Source organism: Zonotrichia leucophrys, chromosome 7 (assembly GCF_028769735.1).
Source record: "Zonotrichia leucophrys gambelii isolate GWCS_2022_RI chromosome 7, RI_Zleu_2.0, whole genome shotgun sequence".
Lineage (NCBI taxonomy): Eukaryota > Metazoa > Chordata > Aves > Passeriformes > Passerellidae > Zonotrichia > Zonotrichia leucophrys.
The window spans coordinates 4,547,039-4,571,815 of NC_088177.1; the positions used below are offsets into that span (position 1 = coordinate 4,547,039).

General features: G+C 39.5%; 1 long non-coding RNA gene across 3 annotated transcripts in view; it reads right to left on the reverse strand.

Annotated features, from left to right (window-relative positions):
* Positions 1-24,777, reverse strand: part of LOC135450342 (uncharacterized) — a 58,644-nt gene that overhangs the window by 33,426 nt on the left and 441 nt on the right. The window contains exons 2-3 of one of the 3 annotated variants that reach the window (XR_010441037.1): positions 12,433-12,501; positions 11,722-12,303 (exon numbers count right to left, since the gene is read on the reverse strand). The exons of the other annotated variants lie outside the window; for them this stretch is intronic. This is a non-coding gene — a long non-coding RNA (uncharacterized LOC135450342). Of the gene's footprint in view, positions 1-11,721; positions 12,304-12,432; positions 12,502-24,777 lie in introns of those variants that run through there. 3 annotated transcript variants of the gene reach the window in all.

A 24,777-nucleotide genomic window follows, 5' to 3' on the forward strand; every position in this document is an offset into this window, starting at 1 on the left:
AGTGCCCTAAGATCAAGGTTAAAGAAAAAAACCTGTACAGAAACAGGAAAGCAGAAGAGACAAAAATAAGGGCCAGTGTATTGGTCTACAGCCTTGCAGAACAGCAGAGTAAATGCTCAGTGAGGAGCACAAGGCATGGGTCTGTGTTTGCCAGCAAAGAGAACAGCCAATTTCTTTGGGCTGTGCATGTCCAAAGGCTCTGCAGCTTTTAATCAAAGGCTACTCCTCTTACCCACTTAGACAATACATTACTGATATAATACAGAGAAGGGCCTTAAAGAATTCCTGAAATTATTTTTCACACAATAAATTTCAGAATTCTTGAATCACTTGGCAGAGTTCTTCCCTTCCCTTTAGGCGAAAAATCATAAAAGAAGTTGTTTCCTTGCTTTGTTGGGGTGATGTTCAGATTTAAGGTTCCCATGCTGAATTCCGAATGGAAATCCCACAGAGAAGCTCATGCATATATTGCTAAATTATTACAAAGGTTTTATTCTGGAGAGTAAATAAACCTACATGTTATAGAAAGTTCAGAGGCAGGCGGGAGAGAAACATCAATATATTCCTCTGAAAACCAAGTTAAATGTTAGAAAGCCTGGATTTGTTTTGCATAAGCCTGGGAATGTGTGCCACAAGCATGGCCCTGGAGCAGCTTTGGGAGCTCTGGCTGTGAACACAGAGTGGTGGAAAAACAGCAGAGCCACTTATGGCTGTGACTCAGCATCATGAGAGCCTCCTGACACACAGCCTGCTGCCACCACACACTCCAAGGGCTCCTTCAGCCCAGCAGCAGAACCTGTGTTTTCATTCCCAAACACCTCCAGATTGGCTTGTGAGGGCCTAGATCACCTCGTCCCTTAGCTGGGCAGAGGGGGACACTCACATAACCACCTCCAGGTTTCCATCTCAGATGCAGAGTTCACTGTTTGAACACATGAATATGCAGTCAGGAGCTGTCAAAAAATCATGCAGCTATTCACTGGAACAAACAAGAGAGGAGAAATGTCTTAATATCAGAGCTGGCTTGACATTTCCCAGCACAACCAGATCTGGCTGTGGTCTGCAAGAAATCAATTCACAGAGAAGCCACAAATATCAGCTAATGCCTTGGTTCATAAACTTTTATCCGTGCTGGTATGAAAGACCTATTAAAGTAAATAGGGCGAGAGCCTGAGGCTCAGGTTGAGGGCCCGGAGCAGGTAAGAAGTCAAGCAGGCTCTTTGAAAGCTCCCTGGGGAAAAGAACAGGGATATCACTTGGAAAACAGCCCTAAAATTTTTTCCTTCATATACATTGCCCCTATTTTGCATACCCTGAACAATGCCTGAATTAAAGAAATTGCTTAGTGCCTTAGTTTTGGTAAAGGTCATATAAATATTGATCACTACTGGAGAAGTTATAAAAAACCTTTTAAACTGATGCCTTTTGTTTGGCACCAATTAATTTTTCTTCCCATATTTTGAAATGAAAAGTTCCCTATTCCACCCACTTGACAAATGATTTTGAGTATTGTGAATAAGAAGCTTTTCTAGGACTAGGTAAATCACTGGAAGATTTTTAAGGACTGTACTTCACTCCTTTAGATCTGTTATTTTTGACAAGAGGAAAGAAAGGTTAGAGTAGTGTACAGCATAAATAATTTTCAACTAATGACCTAAGACTTCAGGGTCAGGTCTTTCAGGAGTTTATTATTAATCTCTTGACTTCAACTGACTTGAGGTTTCATTTGTGGGAATTTTTTAAAAAAAGAAAATAAGGAGGTCTTTCTCCTTTTAGAAAAACATTGCTAGTTTTAGCTATATTCTCAGGTTTTCACAGATTAAGGTCTTGATTTTGGTTTTCCTGAATGCATGGCATGTTTCTGATGAAGAGAAGAGCTTGAGAGCTATTTAAGTTGGTGACAGGATTTAACACTAATTGGGTCTACACTAGGGATTATTCTTACAGGTATTATTACAATGGAAATAGAGACAGCCAAGAGGACAAACATTTAGTGAAGATATGCACTAAATAGAACAGTGCTTGCAATAATTAATATTTCAGAAATCCGTGAAAGTAAATTGGCAGTAAAGAGGCAGAATTGCAACTTGGATTTCCAGGTTTCTGCTCTAAAAGCAAGCAAGGTCAAGGATAGGATTAATTTCTTCAGTACAGGTTATGGTCTCAGGGACTGTTTAAATTTTATATGACCACAGTGGCCATAAAACAAATAGGAAGGGAAGAGACATGAGAAGAAAAGGGAAGAGTAGTTTTATCATCTGACTGGGGGAAAAAATAAAAAAAAAATAAATCAAGACCCATTGGAATTTTCTCCATAGAATCATAGGATGGGTTGGAAGGGACCTTAAAATATCATCTTGTTCCAATCTCCCTGCCATGGGCAGGGATTTAATCAGTAAGTTCATTTCAGTATCTGCACAGTTCCTTACCAACAGTACAAACATGTGCTGCACAACCTTACAGCAGGTGCTAAACATGCAATATCTAAATATAAAGACAATCTTTCTGAATACTTTTCAAAATAGTACACTTTTAAAGATAAAGCCTACTGAAAATAGACTTTTTCAGAAACAGGTCTGATTTTCTATCAGGCATCCTTCACTCATGAACATGTAAAAGCAGCTCCCATTTAGGTGAAAAACAGAAAAACATGAATAACTGCTTTAAGTTCATGGTGGAAGAACTTTGATATCTTTTTTTTTTTAACATGAATAGAAGTTAAGATATCTCCATTTGGAAATTGTTCCCTACAAATTCCACACAGATTTCTGTGATGGCTGGAATGACCATGTGGTTTGCTAACCTGACCTTGGTGTCTTCCTTCTCTCAGGTGCAAGGAGGTAGCTGAACAAAACCCTTCCACTCTGGAGACAGACTTTGGAGCTGATTAGTCAGCCACACACTTAAGTCTATTAATACATAGCACTATTGCCATGGTAGCAGGTTAAAGTTAGAAGTAACTAGATTTGAATAATTTAAATATGCTAAAAATACCAACTTCTGGGCTTAAGTGGTTCTATTTGTCACCTATGATGACAATTGCCACCTATGCTAGAAAGTCTCCTTGGAAAGCTTAGTCTCAGCAGGTGCAGAATTTTCTATGTGATCATGCTCCAAAATCTGTGTCATAGTTCCATCTGCAGACACCAAAACCAATAGTTGTGTTTCTCAGATGTAGTGAATACACCCAGCTTGATCTCTATCATAAACCAAACCAAAGCTAATAATTGGAAGATAATTGGAAGTTTGAATCCAATTAGTTTGATTTGGTATGGCCCAGGCACCTCCAGCTGAATCCAAGTACAATTTCACAAGTTTCCCTTTTCCCACATGTTTACATCTACACAGAGACCACAGAAAAAAAGAATAATAAGCTTAAAAGTTAAGGAGGAGTGCACATGTACAATAAAACCTACAAAAGATGCAAAGAATACTAAACTATATTGCCCTACCATCTAAAAATATTGACTATGCTTGGGAAAAAAAACCAACCCAAATCAATACCAACCAAACAACAAACCAATTCAGAACACAACAAACCAAACTATAAAAATTAACACTGTTTTTCAGAAAGGTGGCAAGAAAAGTTATGTCTCCTATATAAGTTTACCAAAGTACAACCCAAATGTAAGGTAACATTTGTTCTGTTTCTAAGAATTTCTACCTTGGTGCTCTAGATTCACTAAATTAATGCAGTGTCAATTCCAATCAATCCAACCCACTCACCTAAGTAAAATCCTGCAGGTACATTACTGTTTCCAGGACTGTTTGACAGCAATGGGAAAGATACAGGGCTCAGAGTTAACAAAAAAGTTTCAAACCCAGTTTCTGTCTGTATTTAGTTAGCACAGATACTGTATTTCAGATCTTAGCTTACCGTGTTCATTTCTTAATTAAAAAACTAACAGGGAATATTAAACATATTCCTATCTCATCTTTCAATATGCAGATTGTAGGTGCAGGCCTACTGGTAGCAGCCCACTGTAGGATGTGGCTGGATGACACAGGTGCAAGGAGGAAAGATAATTTTAACACCAAGAGATTACAACTACAAATTTACCTATCAGTAACCCAGCTGGAAAGCTGATTAATAACACTGGATGGAAGATTTTGAATGAAAAGTAAGAAAAATTCAGAATACAGGAGGATATACGGTTAGCTCTGTGGTTTAATATAATTTGGGAATGGACAGGATTTTTCACCTTCTAGGGGATAAAAAAAAGAAAGCCTATAGAAATGAATTTTTTTGTTGTTTTTGCAATGTTCACCCTTCCCCTTCCATCAGGTCAGACCATGAGGCCCTGGATCCACAAGAATCTGATTGCTCACATCTGGGTGCAGCTGTGTCCGTGTGTCTGTCCCACCCCTCAGGGGCAGAGCAGCCCTGTTTTGTGGGATATCAGGAAGGACTGACTGGGACAAGATAAAATGGCTCTGCCAAGCTGCCCACAGTGCAGAACTGAGGCCCTGGCAGGTCCAGACCCTGCCTGGGCAAGCATTGAGTTTTCCTAAAATGATGTTATCACACACAGGAACAGGAGGCTAATTGGGAAACAGGGCTGCAGCAAGGAGCTTCCAGGAGGGATTTTAAAGATAAAGAAGAGCCAGCTAAGCTTACAGAACAAGCCAATACTGATAGCTGTGTGAAATGCAGATGCAGGGAGCCAGACATGCTTTAAACTTGAGCTGTTGTTGTGACTGTGGATTCCCAGCACTGCTTCATTTGCTGCCCCCATTAGATTGCCATTCTGAGTTTCTTTGCTGGGTTACGCTGTGCTGGGCCAGCCTTCTCCTGGGATCATTACAAATATCTCAATTTAGTTTTCCAATAAAAATAGGAAAGTTGCAATTTAGCAGCACAGCTGCACTTATTGAAATAGCTCTGTGTGTGCTGGTGAGGGCTGTGAGGTGGAGAAGGAAGGGGAGAGGAACAGCTGCAGTGCAGAGGAGCTGGCTGGGGGCAGACACAAAAAAGGCAGGGAAGGAAGGACAAGGAGGCTTCACATCAGGAGAAGCTGAGGTGATGCACATCAGCACAGGCTTTATTTCATTGTGCTCCTATGTCATGAATTAAGAAATCTTGCCTGAATGAGAGCCAAGGCTGAGAGTTCACCCCCCTGTTCCATCCTGCTCTTTGACCTGTTCATGGTCCTCTGTACATTTACTGTACACAGATATATTGTGTATAATTACAATAGATATTGTGTATAATTACACACAGCCAACAGCCTGAGTGTCTCACAAAACAAGCAATACAAAGACATCTCCTCACTGTGCAGAGCAATCCTAAAGGGGAGCATCACAGTGAGGAGGTGCCACCCTTGCTGAACTCATGGCACAGCTTTCCCCACTCTGTGTGTGCTGACCCACCTGCCACCCATGTTTCTCATACAATTTAATTACTTAAAATGATGATTCTTTGCATATATCAATGGTATGACCAAGCTGTAGATAACTTGCCCTTCAAAACAGATTTTGAAGGTCACCATTAGAAGTCTCAGCTGCCACAGTTTGAATTGCTACACCTAAGACTTCTGGCTTTATTTTTGCTCACAATCAAGTAAACAAAAGAATGAGGATATGAATTGTTAGCTAAAAAACCTGAAGGCAGAAGATGTAAAGATTCACAGAACCATTATGCTCATGATTCCAAAGGAACGGAGAAAGGAAAACCTACATTAAAAGGAAATGTCAGCAAATATGGAGAAATTGTCAAGACATTCTGTGGAATTAAAACAAAACTAAAAAACCTTTAAAATTTAGGACAGCTGTTGTTAAAGGAGAGCTTATTCAGTATCAAATAATCCTGATGCAGGGAAAATGGAAGAAATAGAGACCCAGGACCTCTTTAACACCCCAGATAATCAGAAAGGAATTGTATTTAAAGTGGAGTTGTGCTGAAAGTGGATATATAATTAAGGATAAGTGTAAATGAATAGTACAAGTATGTAGGCATGGAATTGAAAAGACAGAGGCACAAAGCATGTTATGACCAGCTATTAATGTAAATAAAAGCAGGAAAACAATTCCAGAAATGCAACATTCATAACAGAAGATCAAGAGCCAACAAGTTCCCTTATTTTAGTTACAATAATGGTAAATGCAGGAAAACTCAAGTAGCCAAAACCTGCTTTTCTTCAGTTTTCACTTGGAGTAATTACAGCCAGATACTAAAACAATTAATTTTAACTGGGAGCTAAAAGCATAGGACAGGAATATGAGAAGGAAAGGTTGAAGAATATTTAAGTTAGACATATTTGAGTTCCAAAGACAAATGAAATGCACTGTAAAGTACTCAAGGAATTAACTTGAGCCATCTAAGAACCATTAGCAATTATGTTTGAGAATTCAGAGGGCAGGGAAATCCTGGGGGACTGGGGAAGGGCAGAGAGAGCCCCAGCTCTGCAAAGAGAAGACAGAAAGAAGGTGCAAGGATTTAAAGATAATACAACCTTGCTTTTGTATTTGGGAGTGTATTAGAACAGTGCCTAAAATGAGGAGACAAAATGTGAACATTTAATATGTGAATGTCTGGAGGGAAAAGAGGGAACTGGGGCCATTCTGAGCCCTGTTTCCCTGGGGATGGATCAACCTGCCTACCCATGAGAAGTGGTGAAGGAATTCCTTGATTTGCTCTGCTTGTATGAACAGCTTTTGCTTTATCTATTAAACATTTATCTCAACCTACAAGGTTCTCACCTCTCCAGTTCTTTGCCCATGCCACTGTGGGGAAAGTGAGCGGCTGTGCAGGGCTTAGCTGGCAGCTGGGGCTAAGCAACAACAGTTCTTTAGCAAGAAATGCATGTTTTGACAAATACAGCTGTTTGTGTGGTCCCAAAGTAGCAAACAGATAATAGAGTAGCATTTTGCTAGAGGACTGGGAACAGTTATTTTAAGTTGGAGACATTTCTGGAAAGGTTGTCTTCCATGAAATGCCGTATGCAGTTACTGTGCTCAGCAAGCCTAAGTTACCTCCTGCTTCTGAAAGGAATCCTGCAGCAGAGCCAGGCACTGAGTGACAGTGCTGGGGACAGATATAAGGAGATGAGGATTTATCAGCTGAGATAAGGGGCTTTGGCTTCCTCATTAGTTACAGTCACTGTGGTTGAGCAACTGCATTGCCTCCTCCTCCTCCACACCAGGGGGGACAAAGCAGGATACAAATTGCTGGGAATGCTGCATTTATCATCAGCTCCAATTCACTCCCAAGCTAAGCACTAGCAATGCAGTTGTATTTATAACTCATTTGGGGGGGAAAAATAAAAATATTAATAGCCATAACAAAGAACCAGCAATTTTGATGCAGTTTGATCAAACCCTATCTCTGTCATTGGGAATACAAGGAGCTTAGAGCCTCCACCATCTCAGAACAACACAACACATGCAGGAATATTTTTCTTGAGATCAGCCAAGCATAAGGACCAGGCAGACCAGGTAGGGGGTGCTTATCTAATATATCTTTGGTACTCAAAGCACATCATGCTCAAGACTATGGAATCAGAAAATATTTTATCCCTGTTGTTAGATTTCCTTCACAGACCCCTGCAGAAATAGGTAAAGGACACACTTTCCCTCATGAAATCAAAATACCTCTTGAAGGTGCCACTTCAAAACCCTAAAAAAGTTTGAAAGTCACAACAAGTAACAAAAGACCAATGAGTCACAGTAAGAGAATACAGCACAGGAAACAAACTCTACAGCTGTCTTTTCCTAGAGGAAAAATACCTCTGAGATTGGCCCTTTTGTAAAAAAGGAAATAAAGCCCACTGATGCACCTTAAAGTGCCCAATGTTAGGTATTGTAGAATAATAGAAGGATAAAGGGATGGAAGGGACCTTAAAACTCATCCAGTCCCACCCCCTGCCATGGCAGGAATACCCTCCTCTATCCCAGGTTGCTCCAACCTGGCTTGGGACACTTCCAGGGATCCAGGGGCAGCCACAGCTTCTCTGGGCACCTGTGCCAGGGCCTCATCACCTTCACAGGGAGGAATTTCTTCCTGATATTGAACCTAAATTTCCCCTCTTACAATTTGTATCCACTGTGACCGTGTTCACAGGAGTCTTAGGATGAGGGAAGAGACGAGGATCTGACTCCATGTTGAAGAAGGCTTGATTTATTATTTTATTATATATATTACATTAAAACTATACTAAAAAAATAGAAGAAAATGTTTCCTCAGAAGGCCAGCTAAGCTAAGAATGAATCAGAAAGAATGATAACAAAGGCAGCTTTCTCAGATTCTCTGTCCGAGCCAGCTGACTGTGATTGGCCATTAATTACAAACAAACAAATGAGACCAATCACAGATGCACCTGTTGCATTCCACAGCAGCAGATAACCATTATTTACATTTTGTTCCTGAGGCCTCTCAGCTTCTCAGGAGAAAAAATCCTAAGGAAAAGATTTTCATTAAAAGATGTCTGCGACAATTCACTACTCCTTGTCCTGTCACTACAGTTCCTGTTGTATTTTTCCTTGCATGCCTAGTGTTAAAAACAAACTGTACACCTCTTCCCCCTTCCAAGGGGATCACAGATATTTTTATGCATAATATGGCTTGACCCAGAAGAATGTTAATTCAAGGAATACCTTGACAGCAGATGTGAAGATAAAACTAAGGACAATACAGCGAATTTAAATTGTTGATATGACAGCTGCATATTCATCGAACCAAAGAGTTGCTGAGGTTTCCATATTGACCTAAATTGGATTCACACAGAGGGACATGAACAGTGAGAAAGGAGTTCTTCCTCACCAAAGCTCTTTCACTCTAAGCCTGAGGACCAGGAGTGAAGCAGCAGCACAAACAGCCAAAAAAAAGAAGAATGGATAAGATTAAGGCTATTACTTTTCTCCCTGCAGATATCTCAGCAAGCCAGTATGAGTACATGCACATGATATTTGGAAAGAAAACAGCAAGGGAGGAAATGGGCTTGTGTTTCTTTCCTTCTCTGAAAGTATTTTCTGAAAATTCTTTTTGTGTGGAGTTAAGATTAGCTTTCCTAAGCCTGCCTGAATAACAAGGATGTTTAGCAGGAATGCTCTTGTCTTAAGGAGATTGGCAGGTTGAGAGGTTACACTTTAGCAAGATGTATTTTCTACAAACTCACTGAACCTCTGACACTGCTTAAAAATCATTAAGTTGTTACCTAAAATTCTCTATTTTTGTCATCAGTGTTACTCCCTGCACCAATAGTTCTGTCACAACAGAGTAGCTCAGCTGTAACTGAGACCAAACTCCTGATGTAAACAGGAGCAGAGTTCTGCACAAATATTGCAGCCCTGACACAGAGCATCAAGCCAGGTCACCATCCCTTTTTGTCCAAGAAATGAAGTGTTCCAAAGCCACGTCCCCCTGGCATTGTATACACAGACACACATGCACAGATCCCACTGGGCACTGACACTTCAGACTGCAATACACCACTGCAATACACCACTAAAAGGTATATTTTTCCTTCAAAGTCCATTTATAATTCCCACCAACGCCTAGGAGAGCTGTGCAAACCCATTAAGAAAGAGATGAATATACTTCCCACCCAAGCACAGCCTTGAATTACAAACCAAGAGCAGCTACAGAGGTCTGACACCTAAAAGTAAAGCTTGAAAATCTATATTTCTTGCAGAGATGCATCTTCTCCTCTCACTCCAGCAGTGCTACACTACAGTGTGCTCTGCTCACCTCTGCTGCCTGATGGTGCAGATATTCTTTCAGTGGTCAAAGTCAAGAAGTGCTAATGATATTTAAAATCCATTTCCAGATCAGCCCTATCTGCATCTATTTACTTGACTGAAAAAAACCCCCAAACATATGTCTGCAACACTCACTTATTTTTCTATAGAAAAGTCATGCTGACATATATTCAAGGACCAGAGTTGTTCAGCAGGCTTCCAGGCTGTTTTGGCATTCATTTTCAGAATGTTTTCCTGCTTTCTTTTATAGCAACAAGCATAACAAAACCTACTTTGGAAAACAGGAGCATAAAATTCAGCTGATTATGCCCCTCATCCCTCTGCCCCAGAGGCAGACAGGAGCTCTCACTTTTCATAGATTAAAAGCTGTTCTTGAAAACACTTTTGGTGGCCTTTCTCACCTCTGAGACTTCAGATCTCTCACCAAGGCCAGGTTTGTTTCTTCAAACAAAGCTTTACAGGCCAGTGATGCCAAACTCCTGCTGAAGCACAAGTGTGGGCGCTCAGTGGGATTGGCAATTTCTCCCTCACAGGTGAGATGGGAAAGCACACCCAATATTTGATAAGGATGTCCAGTTACACTGAGTTTTCATGTGTGAGAAATTAACTTATAAGAAAAACCAGCTCCTCATTTGTCTTAAGGATGCAATGAATGAAATTCTATCAATAGTCTCCTGCATTATTTTCTTGCACAGACTAGAACAAGCATAAATTGGAGCAAAATGATAATTAATTGTAATTAGCTTTACTTAAGGAAAACATTTCCTGGACTAGGTGTAGAGAAACCCCAGATCTTTTCCACCTGTGTTACTCACCCACTGACTGACCTGTCCATGTTTTTTGCCTCTGTACCTGATTTCTGTACTGGTAGGAAGAGGGGAATAATTTCTGATTTGAGTATTGCCAGAACAATTTGCCTTAAAGACAGCTGGACACACAACTTCATAAGAATTTTCAAAATGCTCAAGACAATCTCCTATTCCCCATCAGTGAAGCTTCCCATTGTACCACTACAATCTGGAGTAACAACTAACCTCTCAAATTCCCTCACACAGCAACTCCTTTAATTTTCAACACTTCACTGTCACTTACAGACAACTTGTGCACTTGTTCCATTGCAGAAAGCACATTTTCCTGCAGGTAGATGATGGTATAATGCACTCCAGTGGTGATGGAGCTGCTGCAGAAACCAGGGAGGTTTGTGTCAATCAAGTGACCCCAGGGAGCTCTTTGTTGCCCAGCTGCCATGAGGATGGCTCGTGGCTGTGTCTGTCCTTTTGAAAAATAGATTCTTCAGATTCATCTGAGATGCCTGGACAGCAGTGCCCAGAAATCTTTCATTTATTCTCCACCATGCACAAATCAGCCCCTCAGGGCATGCTTGCTGCCACTGAGGACTGTCCAACCTCCTGCTTCAAAATTGATTTTTACCTCTTGGAAAATTTAAAAGCCCCAGCAGTACAGAATTTACAGCACAGTTGCACCACAGATGCATTGGACAAGCTGCACACGATGCACCACACACCTGAGCACACAATTCTGGTGAGTCTGCCTTGCTTTTGCCACCAATGGATGCAGCTGTGCTGCTTTGGTGATGCTTTTATATTTCATCTTAAGTTAGCCCCATGTACTCACTAGCTAAAGGAAGAAGTGCTATCGCAGGTGACAAGACACAGCAAGCTGAATATAGACAGGTGTTCCTTTCCACTGGAAAAAAAAATCTTCAAACACAGAAAAGCTGTGCTGGGGTTTCAAGTTTTCTCATCAGAATTCAACACCACTCCAACACCTCCAGGGTGAACAAACACCACACAGGAAAGAGAACGTGGTGAAGAAAGAAGGAAAGCAAGGTGTTTTAAGCACTGTACTTGATTCACCCTCCCTTTCTCCTCAGCCATCCCTGCCTCCCCCTCAGCCCCCACTCACCCTGAGAGGTCCCTGCCCTGTGGCTCCTCTGGAGCAGGTCAAGCCACATCTGCCCACAGCTGTGTGTGTGTGTGTCAGAGCCCACGAGGCTCACACTGCATTTGCTGCCTCACAGCATCACAAATGGCTTTTTCAGGGGGCAGTTGCAAAGGGTGAAGTTTGCTGGAGCCTCAGGGAATCAAAGGAGGAACAAAGCTTACTGAAACAGTTCCTAGGAACAGCAGCAGACTGAAAATCAGCCTGTTTGTTGTTCTGCTTGGGTTGATGAACCTCCAGAGTCTGTGCATAACATCAGAAGAGAACAGCACACAGCTTTCCTGTCAACTCTCAGTTCAACTTTTAGATATTCCTGATGGTTTCGGGCTGCACTTTATTCTAAACCCTCAGTCCATGGTAATGGGCTAAGCAGGTGCTTCCTCTAATAGCAAATTGATTACACAGCAAAGTTTGGTGCAGAACTGAAACAGTATGGGTATTAAATGGCTATTTAGCAAGGAAAAATGATTAGCCATTGCAAATGCTGAGTTCTGATTTCACATAAAAGGTCAATGCTAAAAAAAAAAAATTAGTTCCAGCTTCACTGAAATACTGTTTTGACAGATGTGTTAGAGGGCTTGAGGAGGATCAGGGATGCACAGGAGACTGCCTGGTGTCAGGTGCAAAACCCACTGCACCTAATGTCTGAAAAAAAAAACCAGTTCAGTTTTCATCCACCTTGTGCCTCACCTGGCCATTTCCACCAGTGAAATGCAAAAAAAAGTCATGTAAGAAGAGAAAAATCTACACCTACAGAGAATTTGCTTTGCCCACCTGTAATGCTCCAGCAGAGCCAGTGTTGCCCACTCAACACCATGTAATTCATAAGGTGCTCTAGGGGAGCTTAAAGACAAAGTGGAATAATTGAGAAGGCACAGAGAAAGCAGAAAACAGGAGAAATAAAAATAAGAAAAAATGTGGCTGGATATAATCTGCAAAATGGACAAGACTGAATATCTGACAAGTTCTTTTTAATAAACCTAAATACAACAACTATTCCAATGTGCAAACAACACATAGGGCAATAAGAAATATTTCACATCTTTATGTTATTTAATAGAAACTCGTCCAAGGCAGAAGACAGTCAAGATCATTATTTCAACACTTTTGTTTAAAGAGTTCATGAAAAAATATATAAGTGTATACAAGCACTTTTACAGTCTGGAAGACAGAAGGAAATAAGCAACAGAATTGAGGAAACTTCCTCACCCAAGAGCCAGAAGTTCAGCATGTTGGTGTTTCAGGGTTTGTTTTATATTTTTTTTTGGTGTTTTTTTTTTTTAAATACAGGTAGCAGAAACCAACAACATCATCCAAAATACAACCTCAGTCTGACAGTGGTTTGGCACACGAAATGTATTTAATTTTAATATTGTCATTAAATTAATTATCTCAGTGGAAGAAAGACAAGCAACTATAACCACTGGTATGCTGCAGAAATATGTGTATTTTCCACTAGAGAACACAAGGAAAGGGAAACTAAAGGAATTCTTCAAATCACACATTGCTAAAAAGAAAAAAAGTCTCTAGAATTCTCTTCACTCAGAGAGAAAGAAGAAAAAAGGAAACAAGACTTGGACACACACAATGATCATGGCAGGAAAAGAAGCATAATATGTTGATCTGTGTACAAGTGCTGAAGAATGAGCGACATTACCCTTGAAAGAGAACAAATAGAGACCCATTTTGCTTTGAGAAGATCTGGTATGCCCAACAATGGAACATTTTTGCATTTAAGGACAATTTCCATCTGAATAAATGTACTCTTAAAGAAGTATCAACATGTCTGAGGACCAACAAGTGAGAGTGGTACTGAAATGCAGCTCAAACGAGAGTGATGGACTTGGTTCATGGCTTGGTGAGTGCTTGAGATGGTGTTCATTGTTGTTAAACTTCAGCAGAAGAAGAGTAAATCAAACTCCTTTATCTGGGGCAGTTTAGGAGCATGTGCAAGCCAGGCACTTAAGGAGTGCTGGTAAAACATCTTTTCCAAACACCCCCCAGGACCAAAAATCAGTTGGGGGTTTTTTGGTGTTTTCTTCTGGGTTTTTGTTTTTTTGCTCGAAATGGGAATCTTTAATTTAAGGTGTCATGAACTCTACTCTTCATATAAAAAAGAAAAAAAAAAAAGACAAAAAACAACCAAAGCAAAAACCTGAAACGGCGTCTAGAGGAGCAAGGATAATTATCCACCACAACACAACTTCCATATTTGGTGCTTCTGAGATGAAAAGGCACCACATCTTCCACATCTTTTCACCAAGTAGTGCTGAGATGATTCTGCACCTTCAGGGCCCCTTCCTCACCACTGTCAGAGCAGCGGAATGCCCTCTGGGGATGAGAAATCTCCTCTGTCCAAGTGCTTTTCCTGCCACACCCGTGCAAGCCATGCAGCCCCAGGAATGCCAGCTCTGGGGGCAGAACCTGGAGTGAACATTTTCCACATTCACATTTTCACCCAAGCTCACTGAATTGTGACTAATGACTCCAGCACAATGCTGCAGATCTTAAACCCTGAACAAAATGAAAAAATCTTCACTTTACTCGCCCAGCCAATATATTTCAGGCTTGTGCATAATCAGTGCTGTAGCTGGCTCTTGCCCAGGAGCCCTCTCAGAAAAGCCATACATTTCCCAGATCTCCTCCACAACCACCAGTTAAAAAGGGAAGCTTCAAACTGAGAAATAGTCCGTGTAGGTTTTTACGAGGTTTTTTTAAGGCATATTTACCTCCTATCATTAAACAGATAATATCATGTTAAAAATAGACTCAAATTACGGCCAACACTGCTCTTAAGTTTTCAGGAATCTGGCAAAAGTCAAGGGGAGAAACACTTGGCAAAAGGAGAAAAGGTAAGAAGTCACTTTTACATTTTCCCTCACGTGGGGTGGGGAGAATGTTGCAGGCTTTATGCAGTGGAATCTCCACACTTAGTTCTTACTCAGGGATCTCAGAGCCATATCACAGATTTTGATACTGATTTCCACTGAAGCCTCAAGAGGCTATCAAAAAACTATTTATTCTCTGTACTAATCAAGTTTAAGACTCATCATCCACCTCACAATTCTGGGACAAATGAGTGCATAAAGAAACAAGACATCTCAATTTTGAGCTTTAACACGAATATCATTTTCACCAAGCAATAAGTAAGAATATCAAATGTAGCCTGCTACCCCCTAGGATTTCCTGTGACAAATATCCACTGTGTGAGGAGCTTGGGCAGTTCTTCAGGGGTGTTCCTTCAGGTCCTGCCCTGTGATGTTCAACATCAACACGGCTCTCAGTGGGGAAAAACTGGTGGCCCTTGGTGGCATTTGACACGTGTAGGTTGCTGTGTCCTGTCAGAGCTCCTGTGTTCCCTCAGTCAGAGGTTAGGAGGCACAAACATTCCCTGTGGCTGAGTGCTTGTAATTAAACACAGTGCTGAAGAAGCTAATTAAAAAAATGTTTTGATGATAGCTGTGTAATACTTAATAACCTTCATAGTGGAACAGCTGTGCAGAAAAAAATCTAAATTTGTGCATGTTTTTAGGGGTGTGATATCAATGCTGTGCTGACATGACCGCAGGCACTGAGGAACAGGAGAGAGGCATTAGTTTGGGTGGCTTTTGGGTTGTTCAAAAGGACAAGAAGTCACCTTATCTGCCCCCAAGGGAATCCTGCTCTGCATCGCTGCCTTCTGTAAGCACAGGGGCTATTTTAAATGTGCTTATACCCTAATGGTAAACTTAGGCATTTTGGGTGAAAAAGTTGCATGCAAGCATATCCAGGTAAAAATCTGATTGCCATCCATTGGTGAGGAGCTTTTCTTTCATGACAGAAGTGGTTTTGGCTGCTTATATATATATATACAGACATACTCTCTGTCTCCCCTTTGCTCTATATTAAAAGTTAGGAATATTTGGATTCCACTCTGGTGTTAGCTCATTGGAAATTATTTTCTTTAAAGTCCTTTTCAACCCAGGCCACTCTGTGATTCCATGAATGAAGAGGCAGAGGTCCCAGCACTATAGATAGGAACCATTTCTGAGTTATCTCCCATTCCCCAGATTCAGACATTTCCTCTTGTACCAAATCCTCACCCCCAAGAAGTTCCTGGGACTCTGCATCTCACTGAACTCATGAAAAAAGAAATCACTTTCTCTGTGTCTCAACAGCACAATCTGTTTTCACAAACCACAGAAGTCACAAACAGATCACTGTAAGGGACAGATTCCAAACAAATATTTCAACTTCTTATGCACACAGAAAAATGGGGACAAAGAAAAATCAATAGCAATATGCTTACTAATATGTGCCTTAGCCACAGGCTGCAGCATGGGATGCAATATACATAAGGTAAACATCTTCAATGCAACACAGCTCAATAAAATGATAGATATTCCAAAAATAAAGTGTCCCCAAAGAAACAGAAAACATAATATCTGCCCAAAAAAAAGAGAAAATCCATGTAACCTCAGCAGTGAGTATACAATAATATATACCTTCAAGGCTAGCTTTGGAATAAAAAAGCTCTTTGGGAAAGAAAAGCAAACCCAACAAAACTAAAGTTTTCTCTATTGCAGAAAGGCCAGGCAGCCCAGGGATATTCACTAAAAGTGCTCAGCAGTGCTGACAGGGGATGCACTCCTGCATTGTGGGAAGTGGATCTGTAGAGAGTTTTTAGGGTTTGATAGAAGGTTTATACAGTATGTATTTGTATATTAATTTTGAGATAAGAAATGTTGATTTAGAAATGTTATGGAATAGGATAGACATCATCGAGAGAGAAATAGAGTTAGAAAAAGGTTTTAAAGGATGGTTTTGTAAATAAGGTTAGATATTTGTGGAGAAATAGAATTATGACATATGTATTGTAGTAAGATTTATGAGGGGTATTTTTAGATTATTTGAGGTATTTATAGTATGGTGTGATAAAAAGTTGATAGGTTAAGAAATGTTTATAGTAAATTGCACTTAGGAAATAGTTGGATTTTGATGGCGTGAATTATAATATTTGTATTATTTCTTTTTTTTTTTTTATGAGACTGAAAGTGGAATAAAAGGTTTTTAAAACGTCTTTTAGTTACTTTATCTCTAAGAAAAAAATATTCTCCAACACAGCATCAGGGCCTGCCCCAAGGATGGGAGACCCAAGCAGATCTTCCCAAGGGGAGCAAATCCCTCCAACAGCACAGGATCTTCAGAGAGCAAACAACAGCAGCACATAGCCAAAATTAACACTTTAAAAAGTACAATTTCCATTTCCAACAACTTTCAAAGGGCCTTGTTCCTCCTGCACTTCTCACCTCTCTGCACTGTCACCTCGGGACTAATTTCACTCAATATTGCCAACATTCACCCGATTGCTGCATCCATCCTCACTGTCTGCTTGACGATCATCTGATTTTTAAAGCAAGCCCCCAGTGCATGTGATTTGTAGGGGAGGATGTGAGTTTGACAGCCACATCCCTCAATATTGCACATAAATTAAAAATACATCATGGACATCCCAAACAAAATCTTGAAACACTTAGTCTGTTCTTTTGCAGCAAGTCCAGCTTGTAGCCATGATATTTTCTGAAAAATCCTTTCCTTAGGATTTTTCCTCCTGAGAAGCTTAGAGACCTCAGGAACAAAATGCAAACAATAATTATCTGCTGCTGTGGAATGCAACAGGTGCATCTGTGATTGGCCCATGTGGTTGTTTCTAATTAATGGCCAATCACAGTCAGCTGGCTCAGACTGTCTAAGACAAGTATTTGTTATCATTCTTTCCTTCTTTTTCTATTCTTAGCTAGCCTTCTGATGAAATCCTTTCTTCTATTCTTTTAGTATAGTTTTAATATATATCATAAAATAATAAATCAAGCCTTCTGAAACATGGAGTCTGATCCTTGTCTCTTCCCTCATCCTCAGAGCCCTGTGAACACCATCACACCAGCTAACTCCTTTTCAAGTATCTTCCTACTTAAAACTGGTCTTCATTATTCCAGCCAACTGGCAAAAGCCAAAAACTGGGAGGATAATGAATTAAGAAGCACTGGAGTTTCTGGTTGTTTAATATTTGCTTATGAAACATTGAACTTTAGTTAAATGCAAGTGCTGAGGGCTTGGTCTAATTGCTGGTTTTGTTTTTTTTTTATCTTGCCAGGTTATTTGCTTTAATCCTGTCACCTCACTGACTTCCAGCACCTCATTATACCTTGGAGAACCAAGTTAACCAACAAAAAAAACTTGGCCAAGGTTTCTCAACAGTCTCTTAAGGCATAAAAATGAAAAATTATAAAAACAATGGTTCAACAAAAAAAATAAAGAAAGACAACTCTCCATATGACTATTTTGCAAGAAAAAGTATTCTTCGTGGCTGCAAGGCTTTTATTGAAAAATGTCTTTTTGGATGGCAAAAGTTTCTTGAACCTTGAATGACTGAGCACCATTTTTCATTATGTTAATTTAAGTGGTTAAAGGTTTGCCTGACTGACACTAATTGATGGTCCCTCCTGGGGCTTAATTGACATGAGCTTGTCTCTATAAACCTGCACTGTTAATCAGCTCCTTAGCCACTCTGGAAAATGTTTGCAGCTGAAGAGTCAGTGGGGGTTGCAGACAGACAACATTGATTCTGAGTGAGGGTTCTTTTCAGCACTCTTGTTGTGATATTTCATTAAACTGATATTTTCCTCATTCCTTTCTAAACAGAAAGATCATGTCTTACATTAATTTTCTGCTGGATTTACTTTTGCTGTTGTTTGGGAAGCATTTCATTTAGCTGTTAAGTGTTTCCTTTGATCTTCTGCAGTAGGCTTAGATAAAGAGATGTTAAATACTGGCTGAAAACAGCTCGAATTAGCCACAATATCGAGTCATCCACAAGGAAAGAGCCATCCTTTGCTACACCCATGTTATTCCTGTAGTGATATCGTATTTAGAAAATACAAGTGGGGAAAAAATTTGTTATTTTAGTGATAGAACCAATATCCTTTCTTCCTTTTCAGAGTCAGCACTGAATATTTTCTGATGTTTCTCTCAACTATTAAATTACTCCAGTATTGAATTTCCCCAACAACTCTATCCCTTGCTGTGATATACTCACATTTTGATTTAAAAAGTCCTTTTATAAACTGCTGGTTTCCATTCAAAATTGGCCTATAGCCACAGTTCCTTCTCCTATCCCTGCTTCCAGAGCAATTCCAAACTCCTCATTTTTAGCACATCTTCTACTTGCATTGGTTTTCCAATTTTTAAGAAATTCTGAGTGCACACAATGTAAGTCATTGCCTATTAATAATGGTACAATTATTGTAAACGCTGAAGATAGATGGGGATTCAGATATTCAGATTTCTCATCTATCATGCACAAAAAAGTGACTTTGTAGCATTTTCAATAGAAAGTAGGGAGCGTATCAAGGTACAACTTTGATTCACTTTGGTGACAGGAGTGTTTGCTCTCTAAAAATATCAGACAAATGGGTAAAAGAAGTTTTAAAGAACAAAAAAGTGATTTACAAAATATGACCCATTCTTTTCCTGCCCATTGCAGGCAGAAGTGGGAACTGCTCAGTAACAGCATGGTAGGTGACTTACACCAAGGCAGAGGCTACTCCACATGTTAGAATGACTCTGAAACAAAGTTTTATTCTCAAAAGATGTTTGGGATGATAAAGCAGGACAGCCTCGAATTTCCTGAAAATAATTTAGTACAAATATACACTGCAATTCCACCTCATAATGTGCTTAGGCACCAGCTATAGACAAGCAGTTATAAATAACTTTAAGTTCTGCAGAATTAACCACAGGATATTTTGGGGATGTGACTTTTCCTCTTGCCTCAAGGCCATGCTCCCAGCTCTGGGGCCCCAGGTACAGCAGAGCCCCCAAAGCCTTCCTGCTGCATTGATCTACAGCCACAGTGATGCTGCAAAGACATTTCCCAAACCCACCCTGCTCACTCCACAGCATTGTCTTCCACTACTTGGGTTTTCCAAACAAGCACCTCTATATCACATTTTACTCTTGTGAGTAACACTTTAGAACTATCTTAAAAAGTACTTCACTATTCCCCTTCCAAACTCATCATATTTCACCTGCCATGAAGCACCTTGGAATAGTAACTAGATTTTGGAGGGGGGTTGCCCTGTGCTTAAATAATTCTTGCTATAAGGTCATAGAAGATGTAGACAAGTTGATAATAATGGTAATATTTGGTAGGTTCACAAAAATATTGAACTGCCTCCAATTTTATGACAGCTACCTGAGTGGGAAGTACACAGCAGTAAACATGGATAAATCCATTTTTATAGACATGTATATAAATTATTGGGATAAACTCATCAAAAGCACAGCAGGTTAACTGGTACACCATGGGGGAAAAAAAATCTGATGATGTCCTAAAAACAGCAATAGAAGTGTGGCCTTTAAATTGTTAAATTATTTGGACAGGGAAAATTATGTACATAAAGATAAGCATGGGATGCATCCTGAATAATTTATTTCAGTTCAAGTTCTTGTTTCCTAAGAAGTCAAAACTTGTGGGTTGCTTTGAATTTATAAGTCATAATGGGCTGACCCAAACTATACCAGCACATTGCAAGTCTCCAGAACCATTTTTCACATTGTTCTCTTAACATCTTTCTTTGAGGGCTGGATTGTTTAGCTGGCCATATGTGAAAAGAGACCATATGCTGTCAGGAAGGGTTTTTTTAAGTTCCACCAAGGTACAGAAAGATTGAAAAGATTTTAAGACAGGCTTGTGAAAACTTTAAATCATAAACCATTCCACAATGCATAAATCATACAATTGTTCAGATAGCAGCCCTCAGCTTACATCTGTTGGATGAGCAGCTATCAAAGCTATTTCATATTTCTTCAGTTCTATTTGCCTGCTTCATAGTCTGCCCAGTGTTGTTTTCTTTTCCTCTTGTCTGAAATGCAATATATAAAATACACAGATATTGTTTGCCATTACATCAACTCAGTTTTGAGTGTTGAACAACAAAATGCTGAGAAATAAAGCAAATTTCAGACAGAATAGAGAGAGAGTCACATGCTTCATCCACAAGTTATTACAGTGAAACCTGCCACTTCAGGGTTCAATCCCAAGTTATCTATGCTTTTGCTGACAATCTCCCAATATATTTTACTAATATAACAAGAATTCTTCCTCATTCTTACTCTTATCCATGAGATGCAGAAAACCAAGCCAACACACACTGTATTTTACAGCAATTAAATATGCTGATAGATTTCACAATAAGCATGTCTCAGGCAGCCCAGGAGATGATGAGTTCAGTCCTAGAGCTGCACCTTGGCTGTGCTACCTGAGCCACAACAGACAAAAATCATTTCATCCAAAAGATTTGCAGTGAGCAGAAATGCCTGCAGCAGCTGAGGAAGTTGTAACTGAAAACAAAGCTCTGCAGCCAACCCTGACAAATTCCTCAAAATGCTTTTTCTAAGCAGATTACATAAATTATTTATACCTGTGGAGGAGTGGCTGTGGGGTAAATTTGCCTGGGATTAGTTCAGGAATTGAAGGTTTCCTGAAGCCCCTTAGAGCTCAAACACCTTCCCCACTCCCCAATGATGCTGGGTGTAGATGTTACCCATGAAGACATTGCGCAGCCCTTCCTCCACTTCCAGCTGGAGTACCAGCTCCTGGAGCATCTTCACACCAAGGAGGATCCCTTACAAATCCCAAACCTCATATATCTTTTCTTAACATCAAAATACCTGACCACTCCAAAATCCATTTATTCCTATCTTCATGAGACTGGGTTAAATGAAGGCACCATTCAAAGTCCAGATAAAATCAAAAGTTTAGAAGGATTCAAATGGGAAATGCAACCAGGCTTATTTAATATGCTCAGTTCAATATAAGCATAAAACTCCTTTTCTTTTCTGAATTGAGCAGCCAAGCTTTAGACTCCTGTTTAATCTAAAGCAGGCAGGAGCCCAGGTTTAACCCATATCCTCAGGATTGCTTTCAAAGGCACAAATTTCATGTTGAGGGGGTATCACCCCCCTCAGCCAAATTTGCAATTTGCTTGGGGATTCATTCACATCTCATCTCTCCTGCTCTTGGACTTGTTCAGAAAGTTATTTTCCTTCAAAGCTTCACCTATTTGAAAATATAGATTTCACTTTGGGAGTTCATGTCTTATATTTAAATGGGTGGAAAACCAGAAATCCATTGAGCCAAAAAAGTCTCCCTCTCATTCACAAACCTAAGTGCTGAATGGTTCCAATCAGCCACGGACACAGAAAATTTTGACATGCAAACAGAAAATCATAGTTTAGAAATCTATAAACTTTAAACCTATTTATATAGTTAATGAGCCTTGATTAATGACTTTGGAGAAAAGGAATGGTGCATAATCCTTGCCTTTGACATAACAAAATCAAAGAATTTAAATGCTGAAAGAGAGCTGGTATGTGTAATAAAGTTCATGGTGGTAAAATATGAGGAGTTTTGAGAGAATTGCAGTGTTTGCTAATTTACATGCCATGAACTACACTAGCAAGCTCTGGGGATCTTTTTATGCTAATGGGATCTGGAGTAGACTAAAATGGAATTCCAAATAAACATATATATGTATGGGTCATAATCCAGTAACTGTAGTAAACACATCCTGAATAAAATTACAGAGGAGAACAACAAGAAATCCTTGAGCAAACCCTGGAGTGTTATTTGGGTATTTTATACAAACCAAAAGACCCTTTGTGCATTTGTGTATTCATGCCATAGAGGCACCGTGCAGCAGTGCAGCCTTCAAGCAGGTACACAAGTTATCCCTGTGATACAGAATGGATTTATACAGGAAATTGAGCCCCTTTCCAAAGACTCAAGTGATCAATGCCAGAAGAATTGGTGGCTGAGATTTCAAACAAACCATTTCACCAAAGAGCTCTAATATGAATTATTTGCATGGACAAGTCAAGTGGAGTGGGTGCATTTCCAGTATTTTACTTTAATAAGTTAAAAATGGAGTTATATTTTTTAATAAGGTTTTATAAGGATAAAATATTTAATTAAGAAATTACATTTAAATTATTTTGATTTTTAACTTAATGAATAATGATTTGTAGTTTGTAATGCGGATGTATTTATTTAGTTATATAATACTGCTTAAACTTGTGAAGAGGGATTAGTTTTTGTTTTTAAAAATATTTTTATATAATTATTGTATTTTAAAATTTTAAGTTTTTTATTATGTGATAATAATATACTTTTGTTTAAATAACAATATAATCATTTTATTTAAAATTTAATTTAGTTTTTAATTTAAATAAATAATATATTTTTATTTAAATTACACAATCAATCTCAGTTTTATTATTTAATTTTTGAAGTTTTTTCCATAGTCTTAGGTTAAATGTAGTGTTCTTTAAGGGGTTAGTGTTAGTATAGAAAGTCTAAAATTCTCAGTATTTAGGGTTTTAACAGCATACAGCCAGCAATTGTGAGCTGATCCATGATGCTTTTCTAGACACAGGAGTTTCTGCTAGAAAAGTTAGTTTATCAGCTGGCTGCTCTAATTAATTTACTCTTTCAGTCTGTAGTTGTCACAGTACAGAAATGAGATGCATGCAAAGAGACTCATTCCAAATCAGCATTTTCTAGACCATGAAAGTTGGTCTGACTATCAAAACTCCCCCAAGTCAAACACTCAATGCTCCTATCCAAGTCATGGTCAAACACGCAGCCTTGGCTCACTGAGCACACCAGTGGCATGCAATTGTAGCCTTGCAGGGGCATTTCAAACCTGTCTTGACACAATCAATAACCCATTCTCCACAAAGAACAAGCAGAGTATTGGAAATAAACATTTGTGTCGCCAGGTCAGGCCCATGCTGGCTTTTCCAGCTGCAGTGCTGCACACTTTTGTACAAGGACTTATTGCCCCTCAAGTTATGCTAAAGAGAGGCAAATAAACCCTCACCCAGCAGCTCAGGCCACCAGCATCAGCTTTGCTGGTGCTTGGATTAGTCAGAGGCTGATTATAAAGTCAGATAATGGATTTCCTTGTGTGGTTTCACATGTTGTCCCTATATCTCTTCTGCCAATTCACCCTTATTTTACTTTCTTAGCCAAACCAGGCAATGCCATTCCTGCTGTACTGTTTGACCCTTCAGAGTTATCACCCATCTTCTTGTGGCTATTTTTAGGAGACTAATCTTTGGGGGGGGATGTTAGTGATACTCACTAAAACCTCATACATTTTACCACTCATCCTCTCATTTACACACCAGGAATGTGCAATACTTCAACAAATATTGAATAATTTCTGTTTCAAAATAACTCCCTTAAATTTAAAACCCATGAAGAAACTAGAGCTGATGCTAAGGGTTCAGGACCAAGCTCTTCACTCACATTTACTGTGAAATGTTGTGGGACAAAAGAGTGCTCCTGCTAAACACTGCTTCCAAAGTGTCTCACCACACTTTTATACTGCAGCTTTTAAAAGATAAGGACTAACTCTACACCACATATAATGTATTTAGCTTTTTCTTACACTTTTAAAAGCAACAGCTGCAATCAGTTCTCTTTTCTGATGACATTAGTTGTCCATATTCAACATTCCCAAGGAAGATATAACTTATGGATTTCCTTTAAGAGGCCAATGTAAGAGAATGTAGGAAGCCTAGATCTACCCCACATGCACTAATGAAAGAAACAAAACAGATCAAGAAGTTAAATTCTATCTCAGAGTTGCATTTGTTTTCAGCAAGAGTATTTTAATAATTAGAGTAATTAAGTCTAGGAAGAAGCTCAGACACATGGAAAAGAATTAATTTCTGACCATTCCATTTCATGGCTGCACATGATTGTCCAGTCCTTCCCAGCAGATGCATTCTATGATTTCCTGATCCTGGGTTGTTACACAGCCAGCAAGACAGACAAGATAAATAAGTCAAAACCCAATTCCACAAAAGCCAGGTAATATCTCTTTGTATCAGTGACCCAAGCTAGCCTAGAGCAGGTACAAGAAAAGAAAATGGAAAAGGGATGGAGCAGGAGGGCAGTGAATTCCTGACCCTTTCAGCACTGACTTAGGTTAACCCCAGGTCTCAAGAAACCACATCTGGGTAAAAATGGGCAAAACCATTGTGCAAGGTGGGCATGAATAACGAGACATT